This window comes from Eutrigla gurnardus (assembly GCF_963514095.1).
Source record: "Eutrigla gurnardus genome assembly, chromosome: 9".
In the NCBI taxonomy this organism is placed as follows: Eukaryota; Metazoa; Chordata; class Actinopteri; order Perciformes; family Triglidae; genus Eutrigla; species Eutrigla gurnardus.
In genome coordinates, this window is record NC_139923.1 from 25,091,879 (window position 1) to 25,109,260 (window position 17,382).

The 17,382-nt window shown below is 46.8% G+C and overlaps 1 protein-coding gene across 1 annotated transcript in view; it reads right to left on the minus strand.

Moving 5' to 3' along the window:
* The window catches only part of tspan9a (tetraspanin 9a), a 149,573-nt gene that overhangs the window by 108,755 nt on the left and 23,436 nt on the right, over positions 1-17,382 (minus strand). The gene's annotated exons all lie outside the window — the stretch shown is intronic.

The window sequence follows — 17,382 nt, forward strand, 5'->3', positions numbered from 1 at the left end:
CCCCCCTACCACCCCCACCACCCTCGATCCGTAGCAGGAGCTGTTGCATAAGCTCGGCAAAGGACAACGGCCAATGCCGGAGCCAAAGGGGGGCTATTTCTGTACGCCAATGTCATGTTCTCTACAAGGATGTGTCTTCAATAACCAGCGAAAGCTCATCGAAGGTTTATCTTCCGGAGATTTGAGAAGTGCTTACATTATTTCATTTCTCAAGGCCACAATAATGGTGAACTGGACCTTGCATTATTGCATTACCCCCCTCCCCCACACATAACAAGCCCTACCTCATATTACGCATGACTATTTATTGCACTAAGCACTTTTTTATGACTGTGTATAGCACTTATTTTGGGTTTGATCTACGGGGATTTCAATTAAATTATGTATGAAGTGACGTTGAAACACTTGAAAACTATGTCTGTCTTTGCTCTAAATGCATTTTGTACTAACAATGACAAAATCAACTGACCACTGCACGGTGGTGTAGTGGGTAGCACTGTCGCCTCACAGCAAGAGTTTCCCGGGTTCGATTCCCGGGTCGGGTTTGGGTTCCTTCTGTGTGGAGTTTGCATGTTGGGTTCTCTCCAGGTTCTCCGGCTTCCTCCCACATTCCAAAGACATGCAGGATGGGGATAGGTTGATTGATGACTCTAAATTGCCCGTAGGTGTAAATGTGAGTGAATGGTTGTTTGTCTCTACATGTTAGCCCTCTCATAGACTGGTTACCTGTCCAGGTGAACCCTGCCTTTGCCCAATGATAGCTGGGATCGGCTCCAGCACCCCCCCTCCCTCCCCCCGCAACCCTGAAGGATGGATGGATGGATGGGAAATCAACTGAATCTAAGAGATGAAATGTTTCGTACGTATACGTCGGAAAGGAGGAGGATCGAGGCCGACGGGGACGTTGCAAAGTCAATGTCCATTCAAGCACAATGTGTCAAAAGACTGATAGGGAGCAAAGAGTGCACACATCAAAGATGATCTTTCAGCTACAAATACAGATTTGTTGTGCAAAAAGGAGTCAAACAGATTGAATGAATCGGCTTCTGAGTTTTCAATTTTTATCAAAAGATACAACGTCAAAGGAGTTGAGGTCAGAGGGAGAGAGCGAAAAGCGCTGCGGGCGCATCGGAGGGAGGAACAGCAAGAATGTAAGCGGCGATTGTGACAGCAGACGAGGACTGATGGATAATAAAGGAAAACGGAGCGATAAAGAGAGGAGCGGAGGAAAAAAAAAAACAGTGTGATCAATGGAGCGAGAACGCGCCAGCCGCTGTACAGAACGAACCAGAGAGCGACACAGCAGGCAGAAAAAAACAAGCCTCTTTCTAACTCCCATTAGCAGGCACGATTAATTAGGGCTCCATTGGCGCACTGTGTAACAAGACAAATATAATTACGTTACTTCATTACTCCTCATCACTACAAGCCCACCTCCTTCCTGATTACCCCTGGGGGGGAGCGACTGCGGACGGCCAACTGGACAGCCCGACTCTAAACAGAGGCCACGGGGGAAAAAACACCAACAAAAAAACAAGATGGCTGTCAGCATTCATTTAGCGTGACCCTGGAACAACATTTCCACAATAAGTCACGCTCCGGAGATGGATGTTGGTTTCTGGTCATCAAGCATCATGCAGCGGAGTTAGTAATGGTCCTATCGCTATAAACAGACTGTAATGTGGCTCCAGATGTGATCACTCACTCTCTAGGAGCTATATTTACCATCTGCGGCCCCTGTTTGTGCATTTCTACAGCGTGCGGAGCGTGAGCGCATGCATTCGGATGTGTGCCTCCATGAGATTCCACGGTAACCACGGCGATGGCTACATATCTCAAGAGACATACGTGGCATTCTGCTTTACACCAAAAAAGTCTTTGCCCTGGCTTTGTGGGTGATTCACAAACACAATTCCTCAAGATCCGACAAGAGAAAGAACAACGACCTTAGCATTCCCAACCGACACACAGCCGCCCCCCTGTTCCCGAGGCTGAGAAGGCTGAAGGCTGAGATGAATCAAGAATGAAAAGTATTCAAGTTTTACACACAGAGGAACACTTTGGGCTTCTGGTTGTTTTTTTACAGACTGGATGTACAATATGTGGTCTTGCAATGAGGGGCAGCGTACGCAAAGAGCCTTGTTTTAATAGGAGAGGGAGGGGAGGGGGCGTTGAAAAGCCGCCGCTGTGCTGTGTGTGGTAATGGGGTATCATTTGTCTCCTGGGAGAGAACACGGAGCCCTGCAGCTGTGGCGTGCACAGAGCTCACACAGCTGTGAGCGAGGCAGTAGTGGCGGCGGCGGCAGTGGCGGTGGCGCCCAGCCTTGGCACAAACGGGCAAGTCAGCTGAGAACGTCTTCACTCACACTAAGGAAGACGAGTGAGGAAAAGTAGGCCCGGAGGTAAAAACAAAAAATTAGTGTGTGCAAACATTCTGGATAGCGATAATTTTCAAGATGAAATGTTGGTGTAAAAAAAAAAGAAGTATCTATTAAAAGATTTAATGAAGTCATAAAAATGCTGCGGGCTATGTTGCCGACTTTGCCTGATGAAATTCATTCCTGTCGGAAGTCCTGTTGCAAAGTGAAATAAGTGTGAAGCAGCAGATGTGCGTGTTTTTGTGAGCTTTCCTGTGGCTCTGTGAATAATGCCATCCCAGGTTTAACACCCCGGAAGGATTATGAACAGCTTTCTGCATTCTGAGCTCAATCTGCTGGTCTTTGCACAAATGCATGAGTTTGGATGCTCAAAAAACTCTGTTCCACATGCAGGTTGGGTAGGTGACGGTACAACTGAAATGACAGACCACGGAACAGAGCATACCCAGGTTACATAAAGGTGTCAAGGCCTGGAAACACGGAAAGTGATGAATGAAGCGCCTCATTTCACGCACGTCAGTTGCGTCAGTCAGCTCCTACGGCGCAAACACAACCGAATCAGCCGAATCAGCAGTATTTAAGGAAAGAGTCGTTAGGTTCCTTAAAATAACCAAGAACTTCTGTTTCTTAAAGCTAACCAAACAGACTTGTTGTGCAAGTAAACCAACATAAGTTTGGAACATGGAAGATAAGACCAAAACTAACTCTAGGGATATCTGGAGCATCGGGTTGGCGTGGGGCCACAGACGGAGCTGCAATATTAAACAAGCTGGAAGTGAGAGCATGCTGTGAGGTTAACCATCGCTTCGCAGGCCTGCATGTGTGTTAAGGTAGATGCACTTATACTGCTGACTCCGCTGTGTTAACACAGCCCGAAGGGTAATCCAGAACCATCATGTGTAAAAATTAATCCTTGGCATACCTTCACCCCTCTCCTTCTTCTTTCAATCCCTAACCCTCTCCTTCCTCTTCCCATCCCTAACCCCTCCCTTTCTCTCTTTTCCTCTCCGGGACGTTCACACCCGACAGCTGTCCCTCCATATCTGTCCACTCGGATCAATCTCTTTCCACCATCCTTCCCTCCCCGAATCCACTCCTTTGCCCCCTGACAAGGTTTCTAAGGCCAAAGCTTCCTCACAGTGAACGCTGTCCTGGATTAATCTATTAATCTTGCTTACAGTGCTGGGGGGGCGTCACTTTCCAAATCCACGACAGCTGCACTCGTAAGATCTGGGACTCTCGGCCCCTCGTCGCTTTGCATTGTCGTCGTACCTCGGTCTCGCCTGGTTTCGACTCTTCGCGCAATCGCTCACGGTGAGGCGGGGGGGCATGAAGGGCAATGACGCCTTCGGCCAGGAATGCTGGCAAAGGAGTCGAAAACAGATCCCCTTCCATGCAGCGTAGACGCGGCGTGGAGGCCAGAGCAAACACAAGCACGGCCCATTGCAACACAAACGGCGTTCTCCTGGCACCGCGGGGGGATGTGGAAATGAAAAACGGAAACCACAGTGGGATCTTGGGACTATCCTTTTCTTCACTCTTACTTACTGCACTTCCAGCAGCCGAATCAGAAATCTGCATGACTAAGGCGCGGGCACGTATTACAGTGAAACGCTGTGTAATTCAAGTCAGTGAGCAGCTCTGATTGCAGGCTGATGTGTGTGGAAGTCAAGTTTGAAGAGAGGGGGGGGGGGGGGGGGGGGGGTTGTATACTGTAGGCTCTGGCAGTGAGCCAAACAGTTTGGCATTGCTGACTGATGAGATACATGCCTGGAGGCTCCTGCAGAGGCTGAATCATAAGAGCCAGAATTCAGCGGACAGCTTTAGCCGTGCAACTACTTCCTACACGGGGAATGAAATAAAGATAGAACACTATGGCACATCTTCAATTCAATTACAGGAAGAACAGAGAGGGAATAGAATCTGGGCTGTGATTGGAATACTGGACCCGTTTCTGTTTGCTGGCACAAAAAATTTCATTCTCTATTTTCACACATATGAAGGAAGCTCATCGGCTTCAAATGCACTTTACTTTACTTTGAGTCACAACTTTAATATTGCTTCTGCACTGACCTAGATCGCTGCAGAAGGTAGAGGCGGTTGCTTTTAGAAAGGGTCCGGGGGGGTCGGCTGCGGGTCAAGGTTCATGGTGTGCCGGGGAGGAAGAGCTGTGACAGCTCCTGCTCCATCTCATCAGCCTGACTGACTGACCTCGCACAACATCATTCATCTGTGAAAGCCAAACAACGCCATGGGTGGGCGAGCCCTAACTACAGCACCGCTACTTAAACACCGACTGCAGAGCGGGACACAAATTGAGCAATGGAGCTGTTCAGAGTAATATTAATATGGTCGGCTGTTTTATGGATGTGTGTGTGTCACTGCAGAATCAATGTGGGGTCCTTCAAACAGAGATGCACGGGGCCAGATCTAAACGAGCCAATTAAAAAGCACAAGACACAAACAAAGACAGGGAATAAAAAGCTAATTGAAACGAGATGCGCGCGGTTAACTGTGTTGACAAGTTGGTGAAAACATTTCACAGCGACATTTTTTCTTTGTAAGGAAACAATAACTTCTCTGTGTTATGAGAGAACGCTCGCCCCTTCAAAACTGTCTTCAAATTCAGGTTTACAGCAGGATGTGTGCCTGTGGAACAGATGGCTATCTCATTGGGAAACATGTGGCACGGGGCGAACAGCGTTAGAATAATAGCGCCGATACTGTATAAAGAGCCCTCGGGCAGCCTTGTTGTGTTTATCGACGATTAGCCTCTCATTGGGCAAAGAAAAGATAAGTAATCTCATAACATGAGAATTAAACTAAAAGTAGCCTGTACAGCCTGCAGCAAGGTGTTTTTGGAGGTGTTTTTTGCACGTCTGAGACTTAGAAATGGAATAGGAGTAGAACGGGCATTCCCATTCAATTCATTGTAGCAGGATGGGCTGAGCAGCAGCCATTTTTAGCTTGTACAGTTGTAGCGTGCTAAGTGTAAGCTAAACCGACTTACAGCGGCTAATGAGAGCAAACGAGTCAAATTTAACAACTGAATACTTCATCCAGAAGGTGGTGCAAGAAAGTATGGTGCAATGATCTAGCTTGTTAGCTAACTGGCTTCTTAGCTAGCTTGCTAAATCCGTCATGCTTTCATTACTCTGGGTTAGCTAGGACAAGCTACCTAGCTTACTAGCCAGCCATCCGTCTCCAGAGCTAGGTCTTTTTTTCTTTTTTTACAGGCAAATGACCACAGAAAGCAGTTAAATATCCATTCTACTCCCATTCTATTTCTATGGTCTCCACTTTTTAAATATTAGGTTCCCCTGTCAGGTTTACCCGCTACATATCTGAGGGTCAGCATCTTGTACTGCCCTGAAAACTGTGATAGGCAGGGTTACAATAAAGATATCTTATGGGATGAATAGTATTTTTTGTATTTTGTGCAGTTTAATCTTTTTTTCCTCTTCTTAATTCCCTGAGTGCCTGAGATGGGTTTGTGTGTGGGAGGTAAATACACAGATGCAATCAGGCGGCAGATGCAGAAAGCAAAAATACATATATTATATATTTAAAAAGAGATAACAAGTTATGACAAGTGAAATAGAAGTCATTACATCGATAGAAATACACTTTTTAATGAAAAAATCTCATTCTCTGGAGTCAAATGTGTTATCAACGCAAACGTGTGCTTTCAGGTGCGGGAGGGGGAACGAACTGCAACCATACAATCGTGTTGATGTGGAATCCATCCCCTCCGGTTTTTTTTTCCCACCATCCCACTGCCAGATTTTTCATTGTCAAATGCCAGTTTGTCCTACGCAGCGTTAGCTGGCACGGCTGGCACTTTGCTTTTATTTGCACGTATTAAATGCCAACTGTGAAGCAGCAAACATCCAGTGCTCGCAGTATGATAGGCCCATCATCCACTCCCCAGCCTCTTGTCCCATCCAGCAATTGCATCACCGGCTGTTAGCTCCGTGTTCGCCTGCAGCTGAGGGTTTTTTTTTTTGCAATTTATAGACGAGAAAAAAATGCCAAGAGGATTCTTAAGCAGGTCCTACTGATCCTCACACCGAACTGCACGTAGAGACCGAGGGCTGCAGATGTCCTAAATGCTGGACCCAACCTTCCCCTGAGGTCCCGCTTCAACCAATAATCCCCCCTCTCCCAGTTTTCCACTTTGCACAACCCCCGTACCACGATCCCCCTCGTGGCCCAGGCCAACCGTGACTTTAATGCACAAGGGAAGGTTTAGAGTCTCAGGGGAGTCATGAGAGCAGATTATCACCTCGGCAAGTAGATAAACAACGGCCATCATATACGGTCATCACCAGGGGGTTTTGGATGGGATCCAGGTCTGATGTCCCGGGTGTGCGTGACTACGTGCTTAAGGTTTTCCCATGTTTGCCGCAGAAGCCGCAGCAGAGTTGGCCTAAATGTCATTCCCTCGTCCTCGTCCTGGAGGAATTTCCTTCCTGATCCAGCGTGCAATCGCAGGCATCTGCGGCGTCCACTTTGCCAGAATCCTTAACACCCCCCCAGTCGCGCTCCAGCATCTGTTGGGACGCGGGCATGCCAGCGAGAGGTGCAGCTGTGCACCCATCCGCCCACGCACACATTTTTAGGAAACACACTCACCGGTTGATCACCATGCACATGGGGGGGTGAGCTGTCAGCACCCATGACCTAACGAAATCCAGCTCATCATCGACAAAGGCGCATCATCGCCAGTTGGGAAAAGGTCACAGTCTCTTTTACGCCGCTCGGCTCAGGACTTCAAACACCGCCTCTCCAGAAGAATCTGAGATATTTGAGTCATGGTCAAGTAAATTTGCCTCAGACGGGACATTTCACACTTTTTGAATGAGCCTATTCACTTATTGGGTTTTAGATGCATAACTGTTTTAAAGTGAAACCGAAAAAGAGGTGAGAAAAAGCATCTTGTTCCTCCTCTGAACACGCAAACGCCTTAAACCCCGGTGCCCCACTTCCCCGTCAGGGTGACAGAGTATGCAGAAAATAGACGAGGAACACACCAGTCTGACACAAGACGTGGGATATGAGCGGCTCACATTCTTCATGCTAATTTCCAGAGAGTCAGTCTGCTCTAAGTAATGCCATACTGGATTTATAGCTGATAAAACCTCTATTATTCCATTTTCTCTCTCAGCGTTTTTAATGGTAATAGACAAGCTGGTGGTACAGTGTCAGAGAATTTAAGTGGGGGGGGGAATGAACAGGGAGGAAGGGAGTGTGATGAGTGCGGACAGGGAACAATGAGCAGCAGATGAAATATGTGCTCGGAAAACATAATTAGCGAAGAAATGGCTGTCATATATACGCTCCCGTCTCCTCTGCTGTGCAGAGAACAAGACATAGATGTAGCCGGCGAAAGCAAAACAACAATTCTGCATCTTAGTGCTCGATACATCTAGAAAGGGGGATGCAGAGACATTTCACACTTAAGCTCTTGTTCTAGGCCCATTTACACCCAATGCCACATTTAAAGCTTAATATTTTCCACAAACATAATGGCTGAGATGCTTGTTACATCAAATATATATGCTTAAATTACTTCATCGCATGAAAATATAGGAATATCCCTCAATTTCTATTTTGTTCTGCAGTGAATCCGCTATAATATGAATTATAAAATTCCCGACTACACACATCCAAGTGCACACACAGCAGATAAAACGATAATATGCATCCAATCAGATTCAATCTCAGAAGTTGCATTCATCGCCCCTCGTTATAAAAGGTCACCAACTAAACTCAACTTCCACACTTCCTTCATGTTAACACTAAAAGGTTCTCTGGGAATTATCCCCTCGCAACTTCTTCAGCTTCTTAAGACTTTTCCATCATTAATCATCTTCCCTGCCTTCTCCATCTGCAATCAGTATAACTATTAGCCAGCTTCCACCTCCCTAAACGCTCAGATATTTCACCTCTCCAACTCGCCCTCCAATGATTTTTTATTAGCTGCTCTGCCCTTCGGTTCCCACGCTGCTCGCTGTCCAATCAGCCGTCGGATGATACACTTTTGTTCCATATTTTAAGAGGGTTTTCGGTCACCATGAATACAATTATTCACACGCCAAAATATCTTCTAGTTGTCCATATTAATGTAATATTAATGTATTGGCATATATTCAAGGTGAAAACATGTTTCACGCTGGTGAAAGAAAACACCTCTGGGGTCCGGATAGCTCAGTCGGAATGGGCGTCCCATGCACCAAGGCCAAGGTTAAGGAGCAACTTGTTTCACTCTTGCACTAAAGGGGTTAACAAACTTCATAACCGCCTCACTGACAGCAGGTGCTGACAGACAGCAGAGCTACACATAACACGTATATGTTTTCCTGTGGTGGATTTCCTTACGTGCATTCGTTTGCAGAGAAATACCAGTGTGTGACAATGTGTGACAATGTGTGACCACGCCGCCCCCTGTGGTTTGTGAACATGTGTGTGTATGGGAAAACATCTTGGCACTGCTCTCAAGCCCCCTGCAGGTGTTTAGACCTCCACAAATCCACACTGGTCCTTCCCAGCTCGAGGCTCGCCCTCGCCTTCCCGCTTTTTTTTTTTTCTCTTCCTCTCCCCTTTCATTCCCCGGGCAACGCAAGGCAGGAAATACAAAACGCTGCCAACCCCAGGTGTCAGGCATCCGCTCGGCACTGTGTCAGCATGCAGGACAATGAAGGAGCAAAGACCAAGTCGGTAGAGACGAGGGTGAAGGGGTTAGGAGAGAAAAGACGTTAAGAGCGAAAAGTGAGAAAATTGAGGTAAAAACAGCACCAACGGGGAGGAAGTGAGGTTTAAGAGATCTGAGGAAGAGAGGACACCGAGAGCAGGCAGCAGTGAAGCAAAGGAAAGAAAGAGACGAGTGCATTAGCAGCCTACAAAAGGAGGGGAGTATGAGTGATCTTTGACATGTAATGCCACCAAAGACACCTCCAGAGGGGTTTAACCGGTCTGGTCAGACTCCCTACGTCTGCCCTCTCTACACAAACAAAAGACACAGTCACATCCGCTGAGCCCCCCACCGGTGGGACTACCACGGGTCTCTAAGTCCTCCCCTACAGATGGATGACTGGACTTCACAGAAATTCACAGAGCACCAGCAGGCCATAGTAAATAACAGAATGTGGAGTCGGATTGAATTGCCGAGACACATGGGAACAACCACTTTCCGGCGCTGTTATTTGTAGCCGTGCGTTTTGTGGCGGAATCAAAAGGGACAAATTCCTTGTGATAAATTGCAGATGCACACGGAGGGAAAAAAAAGCTTCCTCCGCCATTTGTTACGTCTCCCTCAAGACTCAAAAAGATTCCGGTGTTATTTAGGCTCGGTTGATAAGGGGTGAAATGAGATATAGCTTGAGGAAGTGTCTTGGCAGGGACATTATTACCGCAGCTCGCTGCTGGATGAATGCATGTGCGGTCTGATTCCACACTTCAATACCAGAAATTGAAGAAAAAAAAAAAAAAAAGAAGAAGAAGATATACACACACGCTGTGATTCATTGATCAAGATTGTGGGGGAAGGAGATACAAGACGATAAGCGGGGGGAACTCGGTACAATAAGCTTGCTGGGTAACAGCAAATTGGAGAGTCCGGCATGTGCAAGGTCAGGCGATTGAGAGCTGCATCACTTAATGATGAGTGTTGAGCAGCCAGAGAGAGAGAGAGATTCATTCGCTGCCTTGTGGAGGAGAGAAATCGAGTTTCAGGCACATCTACACATCATCACACAACCGGCCCTGCACACACTCTCTCCCTCGTCGCTCTGCCCTCAGCTTTTTACTATCCATTCTCAACAGGAATAAGCAGATAAGACAATTGCACGGAGACGGCCCCCCCCTCTGTGGTTCTTGTTTATCAGTGCGGTTGACAGACACGGTGAAGAACAGAGATGTCTGGTTCCTCTCCTCTTATGGCTAAATCATGTTGCGGATTGGGACAGGTCGTCTCCAGCGGCTTTGATCGCCCCCGCCCAAACCCCCCCAAGAGGAATGACAGAGTGACTGATGGGCTCGAGTCAGTCCTGCTTCCTATTCATCTTCCAGCAAGGAGGAAGACAGGAGGAGGGGGAGCAAAGGCAGGCCGAAAAACCGACCGCGGTGATGGAACGATCCATCCACACTGTGGAGACTGTAAGCACTTTTAGTCGTCACACATCTCGAGACTAGAACGGCGGCGGTGGCCTGCAGCGGAGGATTTTTAATGACACGCTTCATGGCTCTGATTTTAATGTGCCCCGCTAATTATGATATTGCCATGTGAGCCTTTTCCCAGTTACTCCATGAGAGAAAGGGAGAGAGACAGAAGAGACATGCACGTCACCCCTATGCGTGAGTGTCATTCCAATCTGTCGCTCAGCAGGGGGTAGGTGATGGATTAGGCGCCTTGCCGTCTCCCTGGCACATGGCCACTGTTTGTCCTTTAGGTGTCCCGGTGACCAAAATGTCTCGCTGGGCTCCACGGAGGCTCCCGAGGGATGAAGGGGGGGGATCTAGATACTCTTTGCGCTGCAGTGCTTGTACAGTACCTCGTGTCCTTGGTGCCTATTAATTTCTCCAGATGTGCATGTTTGTGTACATGTGGCAAGTCAATTTTATTTATGCAGTCCAATATCACCGAACGCCAAATTTGCCTCGAGGGGCTTCACGAGCTGTAAAGCAGACGGCATCGCCTCTATCTCGTGTGACTGTTTTTCTCTTTGGGGGGAAAAAAAAGATTCCTTCTTGAGCCAAGTGTCACCTTCATCATTCTGTCTTGTATCATGCAAATTCTCTTGGGCGATAGCGACAGTAAGCCTCAGGCAAAGATACCTGTTGGAGCTATTAAGGAGAAATAAAAATGAACTCAACGATGACTTATGGAGAGGAGAAACCGTCCCAGAGCTCTAGAGTTGGGCCGGGAACAACCTATTAGAGGATTTCCTGAATGGTAATTCAGGACAGAATTAAGAGTATAAATCATTGTTTTATAAATAGCCATTAAAATGCCTGTACAATAGTGGCCCCAGATGGCTCGCAATTGTATTGAAGACGTGCGTGTCTCGGAGAAGAACCGGTCTGTGTTTCGTTGTTGTGGGCGTCGCCTCACGGAGTTATGGCATTCTGCTCGACAGAGACGAAAGAAGTGGCGGGCGCATGATGACAGGAGGCACACATTGAATAAAGGCTTACTCAAAGTGTCAAGATCGGTCTGATCCCTCATCACTCACAGCGCCACTTTCTCTCAAACGGCGTCTCTTCTTTCCACACCTGAGCGCTGAGCTTTAATGCATATTAATTCACCGTCTGGCAATGACACCCGGGCAGAGATTGAGCAGCAAAACTGTTCAAAAAAATTAAATAAATAAGAGTGCATGTTTGCATGAAAAGCCTCATCCCTGTGTAAAACAGGCTTACACGTGATAATAACAAATTTAAAATGCTGGCTGGCTTACTTTCAGTTACGGCTTTTTTTGTGTGTGTGGAAAAGCAACACACTGATGCACTCTATCAATATTTAGTCAGAATTTTGTGCCATATTTGACTAATCCTTGAGTCTAGTATTTGTTTGCTGACTTAATATATTTCTGAGCTTGTAAACTAAGGTAGGTTTGTTGTCTTTTGGCTGGATTCGCTGCCAGCCGCCCACAGAGTTTGTACGTGTGCAGTGTGCAAACTTACAAACCTATTGAGAAAATGAAAAGCATCGCCCGACGTCTGAAGGGCAGTCCTCTCAAAAAATCTGATATGAACTGCAGTGCGACCGACCATCGCTGAAGGCGATGCAGAGAGCTGGAGACGTCTAAAAAAAGCTTATCACACCTGTGGCTCAAGTGTTGCACAATCCACAGTCTGGGTGAGTCAGTCTAGACAATGGGTTTTTAAAGGCAGTGAAGAAACAGGGCAGCTGATGATGTCCCCACCCCCCCACCCTCATGAACTTAATGGGATCACCCACATCTACATGAAAGCAACCGGACTCGCCACTCTACAAGTCATATGGTAACGTCAGGCGGCTGCCTCAAAAAGTGAAACCACTGTGAAAATGCATTCTCTTTTCTGGCCATCAGGGGCGACTCCTCTGGTTGCAAAAATAAGTCCGATTGCATGGAAGTCTATGAGAAAATTACCCTACTTCTCGATCTCTAGTTTCAAGTCTTCCTCAATACAGCATGAAGCCCATTTAGTAAATTACGGTCCCATTTAGAGTCAATTAGGACAAAGCAGTGTGTGCTTTTGGGGCGTGGCTACTTTGTGATTGACAGGTTGCTACGGCAGCCTCCGTACTGTCGCTAACATGCTACGGATGCAATTAGCTACTGAGATCACATTTAATTTGCTGTAAAGTTTACTTCATATAATGTGGGCTAACTTTCTTAATAGCTTCGCATCAGAAGTCAGATCCACCCGTCGCTCCTCCGGAATCCATATATGGTCATTTCTGTTAACTGCGGTTGCAACATTTTCAAGGTGGTGATGGCCAAAAATATCAAACTCAAGGCTTCAAAACCGGAGTCCACAATCCAGCGGGTGACGTCACCATGACTACGTCCACTTCTCACATACCGTCTATGGCTGAGATACAATAGTTCCTGCATAGAAAATCCTGCAGTAATATAGAGAGAAATGACACTGTGGTTTGCTATTACTTTAAATGAGATGACTCATCGTCTTTGAGTTAATCGTTCCCACCTCATGAATATTACAATGACGTTCTTGTAATCTCATCTAAAACGCATTATGTGCTGAGAGCTGATTAGTCCTAATAGATACAGCCTGTGTTATGCTTTTAAAACAACATCACACAAATGAAGAACATACATACACATACATACTACTGTTGATAAAATGCATTGCAGGTCCCTGGGCTGCATTAAAGATTCAACATTAAATAGCACAGACCATGAGCATTAGGGAAAAGGCTAAAAGCTCTGATTCAACTAATAATGAAGAAAAAAACATTTAGCTGAGCTGCCAAGGCTGAGGTAACACAATAAAGTGCCACATATTCTCTATAAAGTCTATGTGACATCACTAAATATAATCCAATTCACATTTAGTGCATTATTTTCACACGTTTGTTTATTTTTTTCAAAATGTGTTCAACGCTAAGGGAGGCCGCACATGATTTATTACTGAAATTACATTTATTTCATGAAGGATGTGGATAATTAAAAAGAAATCCTGCATTACTTTGATCCATCCCTCTAGAGAAAATTATAACAAAAAAATACAGCAGATAACTGGTGAATGAACATATTGTGGTACGTAATTAAATCCATCAATTTGTTTCCCTATCAACCATTTGCCAACAGCATGTTTCTTGTGAATTTGGGGGGCTTAGTTTAGCCCACCAAGATACTAAATTCCACATGTAATGAAGAAAAACATGCCACGTTTTCAAGTTGATCATCTGTTGATCATAAAACCAGATTAGGAAGGAAGACACACCAGCAGAACATTCATGGCATGTTTAACCACAAGAAAAGGCATATGGCATCCAGGTTTACTTTGTACTTGTTCCCTTAACCATTGTTTTTTCTAGTAAAAATCATTATCACTTAATTCGAGCGAGACTTTAGCAATATCCGAAAGAAAGTGACATTGCCAACAGCCGAGCTTCAGCTGTTCAGGACTGTCGAAAAGATGGGAAATGATGATTCTGGCCAAGGAAATAGAAGACAAACAAGAACCAAGGAAAAGGAATAAAGCATGCTGTCGGTGCTGCATTCAAGTGTTTCATCTAAAACGTGACATCACTTCAAAGTCTGGATCCTCGGCTCGTTCAACAACAGAGAAGTGGTGAACATTTGTTTAACAGTTAATTATTTTTTCATGGCCCGAGCGCTATCCTTGGAATGGCTAAATAACTGGTGCCGTTGTGTTTTTTTTTTGACAGACTGCACAGATGGGCGGCCGTTGTTATTCAGGACGGCAGCCTCTCATCTGAGATAACGCAGCTATAGAATGAACCTGCAATTAGAAACAACAAGATCTGCCAATTCTCATAAAAGAATACAACGTGGATGATCGACCACCAACGGAAGCAGTTTTGACAAAAAAGATAATTGGCCCGAGGACTTGATGATACCATGATCAGATGTTCTATAGATTAAAAATCGTTTTGTGTGTGTGTGTGTGTGTGTGTGTGTGTGTGTGTGTGTGTGTGTGTGTGTGTGTGTGTGTGTGTGTGTGTGTGTGTGGAGTAAATAGCAAGAAATGATTAATGTTTGATTGTTTGGATGCCTGTTTGTGGGATAATAACTATGACGGAGGGAGATATTGTCTCCCTGTGCTATTTGATCTTCAGCAAAGGAATTAACGCTAAATTGTGAAGATAAATGATCGAAAAAAAGATACAAACTAGTGAGGAGCAAACCTCAGAGCTAATTACGACTTCTTCTTTTTTTCTCAGTGCATCAGCGAGGTACATGCTCTGACTCCCTTAGAGTTGGGAAGTTTTTTAACTTCCCTGGTATTTCAATGGATTAAATAACACATGCATACTTTTATAAATAAGAAAGAAATTAGAGTTTATTTGGGTATTTCATGCCTGAACAAGTAGGCTACTAGAAAAAAAAGTTACATTTTTCAGATTATAATAACAAAACGTCTTTATTAAGCATATAATAGGGAGATTGTGGTGCCTTTTCAATGAGCAACTGCTGAAAATGATCAATTGTTAACTCAGCGGATGTTTCCGTCAGGAGAAAAATATTTGCATGAACTTGAATGAAAACATTCCAAAGTCATGATGCCTCTTATTGATCTTCAGCTGATATTGCTTAAGGATGTATTACCAGGGAGACAGGATGGGGGAGGACAGCAGGCCTCAAATCATGCAGAGGGAGAAATGTGCGATGCATTTAAGGACAAAACAACAAAACCGATGACATTGAGACATGCCACGTCTTCCCACTGATTCAGAGGTTAAAACACATCTTTATTGTTGCTTAACCAGCTGAACGACTGTCATAAGTGAAACATCTGTACATCAATCATGGAGAATCTATTCCATCATCTACTCTATGATAGAGCAGCAGTTTGTGACATGCGCTATTGCTTTTGAAATCCAATAGCTGCAAAAAGCCAACAGATGCTCCTCCTAACAGAGCCTGGAAATAAAGTGTGGCTGACATATCTCCCACCCTGCCCCCCACAGCCATCACATAGCAATGTGATACCTCGCACCATTTGGCCATTCGGCCTGCTAAGGTATGGATAGGAGGTGATTCATATTGTGATTGCAGCACTGCCCTCTGTGATTCTTCCACAAGGGTAGAGAGGACCAGAGATGGGGTAGCCAGAAAGGGGGTAGCCAGAGAGGGTTAGACAGAGGGGGGTAGCCAGAGAGGGGTAGCCGAGGAGGGGTAGCCAGAGAGGGTTAGACAGAGGGGGGTAGCCAGAGAGGGGTAGCCAAGGAGGGGTAGCCAAGGAGAAGTAGCCTTGGAGTAGCCAGAGAGGAGAAGCCAGAGAGGGGGTAGCCAGAGAGGGATACCCAGAAAGGTGTTGGCCAGAGAGGGGTACCCAGAAAGGTGTTGGCCAGAGAGGGGTACCCGGAAAGGTGTTGGCCAGAGAGGGGTACCCGGAAAGGTGTTGGCCAGAGAGGGGTACCTGGAAAGGTGTTGGCCAGAGAGGGGTACCCGGAAAGGTGTTGGCCAGAGAGGGGTAGCCAGAGAGAGGGTAGCCAGAAAGGTGTTGGCCAGAGAGGGGTACCCGGAAAGGTGTTGGCCAGAGAGGGGTATCCAGAGAGGGGTAGCCAGAGGAGGCCCCAGAGCAGCGAACATCTCCCCCGGCCTTGTGGAGCTGCCTGCCTGCCTGCCTGCCTGCCTGCCTGCCTGCCTGCCTGCCTGCCTGCCTGTGGCTATGGCTAAATTTACTCCCCCCCTCCCTCCTCCCTCCCCAAGCATCCAGGCACATCACGTTGGGATTCTATTACTCCCTTGCGTCCCAGCATACAGATAGTCATGTGAAAGCCGGCCACAGGCCTTCGCGGCTGGCAGTGCCCTTCCTGCCCCTGCATTCAGCACTCGGTCCAGTTAATGCTATTCGTCTCTACCCAGCTGCCCGATCGCTCTCTCGCACGTTCTCCGTCTCTGTATCTCCACTCTCCCTTCGCTCATTCTCGCCCCTTCTATGGCTTGGCTCTGAAATCCACCCCGTCCTCCCCCCCTCTCAACCTTGTTCCCCTCCAATTACGGTTCCACTCATCCCGAGAGCAGGGGGTCAGTGTTGGACGGGCCCGGCGCTGAGACTGATGGCGGGTAAGGGAGAGGGGAGAATGAACCCTAGCTAAATGGGGATCAATAAGGAGAAGGGGCTTGAAGCATGGCTCCCGTTATGGGCAGAGAGGCGCTTGAGGCCGGTGTGTGAAGAAATGCCACACATCAGGTCGGGTCACAGGTTTGATTTTGGGTCTGTCAGCGGGCGGATGACGCAGGGCTCGGTGATGGTTCACAGGCACTAGGATTAAAGTGCCCTGCCCCTGCTGAAAGTCACTCGCCAGACTAACCGAGCGGTAGACTGACAACGCGGGGTTGATCCTGCACGCGGATCATCAGCTCTCACTTGGCCATGTATGAGAGTGTTAGTCGTCGAGCCTGAAATAGACTGACATGCGTCAATGAGGGCAATGGAGTCATTAGCTATTCCTTTTGAACAGCGAGCTCACCCTGACTGAGCAATACACAGGAGCAGGCGCTGGTTTTTTTGAAGCCGGCTCGTGCACGCGCACCGTGCACAGGTTGGATTCATGAAATGCATCCAAAGGAACAGATGAAGAGACAGAGTGAGAGAAGAAGAGCCGAAGCTTTGCACCATGCAGTCATTCTGCAGACATGACCATAAAGCATGCTGCACACTCCCCCCTCCTCCCTCCTCCTCCTATACCCCATCTAGCAGCACATGACATCTTCACTCCCTCAAGTGCACACGTCAGGGTCACACTGACCTCTAGTGGTGTCAGAAGGAACACAGGGCTCATGACAGAAGGCCGTGGCAG